The sequence below is a fragment of the Osmia lignaria genome, unplaced genomic scaffold (assembly GCF_051020975.1).
Source record: "Osmia lignaria lignaria isolate PbOS001 unplaced genomic scaffold, iyOsmLign1 scaffold0069, whole genome shotgun sequence".
Classification (NCBI taxonomy): domain Eukaryota; kingdom Metazoa; phylum Arthropoda; class Insecta; order Hymenoptera; family Megachilidae; genus Osmia; species Osmia lignaria.
Window position 1 is genome coordinate 85,001 of NW_027478210.1, and position 1,712 is coordinate 86,712.

Consider the following 1,712-nt stretch of genomic DNA (forward strand, 5'->3'; position numbering starts at 1 on the left):
CCCTTCTAAAAGTGATAGAACGAATTTTCGTCTAACACTACTTTCTTGGTTCAAAAATTTTATACAATCTTATAACTTTTTCAGTTTTAACAAATTTTGGTTACAGACAGTTGATGCTCAGTTTGTACAAGTATGCAACATTTATAAGTGCATACAGGTCACCAGCCTTATATTACAAGGCTCACCACATATGGGCCATTCGGTCTTAGACACCGACCCGTGGTAATGCTGTGTGGAGATTAATAATAATCCGCAACGGAAAACCGGAACGAGAATAGTCGAGAAAGTATATTCTCGAGGAGCGGTAGACTGCTTTTCAACCGAAGTCATAAAAGAGCCACACGCTCGACGCTACTCCCGACCGGTCCGAGCGAACCGAAAGTGCCTTCCTATAAATACCGAACGGCCGGCCGCTAGGTCGGCGACGCATGGGCTTACGCCCAGGCGTATGCCTGTGCAAACCGCCGTGAGAGCGTACCATCCCGCCGGCACGGTAAAACTTAGACTGAAAATATCGTCGAACATATCCTTTCATTTTATAACGTTCTATACATGAAAATTAATAAATTAACATGCAGGACATAATAAATTCACATTCTCATGTAAATCATGGGTTTAATTAATATTTTAAAAAATTTTAAAACCGCCCAGAACCGATGAGATGAAAATATTAAAACGATATTTTTGCATTTTCTTACGGTAAAACATTAACAAATAAGCGACTATAGCAATATAAAACTCCATTTGTAATTTAATTAATCAAAATTAATATTTTTTTTTGATTTTTCAGCGATCCAGAACCGATGAGACGAAAACATTAAAACGATATTTTTGCATTTTCTTACGACAAAACATTAACAAATACGAGACTATAACAATATAAAACTACATATGTAATTTAATTAATCAAAATTAATAATTTTTTTTGATTTTTCAGTGATCCAGAACCGATAAGTCGAAAATTTTAACAATCATATTTTTGCATTCTGTACCGTGGATCCATCGTTAAACGCTATTAAACTAACGTCCGTGATGGTATAAATGCAGATTTTCGCTCCGTTTAGCCAAAATAACGAACTTTAGGTGCGCTCCGAAATATTTCAAAGTCCCAGCGGCGTATTGCTTCGCCTCTTAGAACCGATTAGTCGAAAATTTTAACAATCATATTTTTGCATTCTGTACCGTGGATCGATCGTTAAACGCTATTAAACTAGCGTCCGTGATGGTATAAATGCAGATTTTCGCTCCGTTTAGCCAAAATAACGAACTTTAGGTGCGCTCCGAAATATTTCAAAGTCCCAGCGGCGTATTGCTTCGCCTCTTAGAACCGATTAGTCGAAAATTTTAACAATCATATTTTTGCATTCTGTACCGTGGATCCATCGTTAAACGCTATTAAACTAACGTCCGTGATGGTATAAATGCAGATTTTCGCTCCGTTTAGCCAAAATAACGAACTTTAGGTGCGCTCCGAAATATTTCAAAGTCCCAGCGGCGTATTGCTTCGCCTCTTAGAACCGATTAGTCGAAAATTTTAACAATCATATTTTTGCATTCTGTACCGTGGATCCATCGTTAAACGCTATTAAACTAACGTCCGTGATGGTATAAATGCAGATTTTCGCTCCGTTTAGCCAAAATAACGAACTTTAGGTGCGCTCCGAAATATTTCAAAGTCCCAGCGGCGTATTGCTTCGCCTCTTAGAACCGAT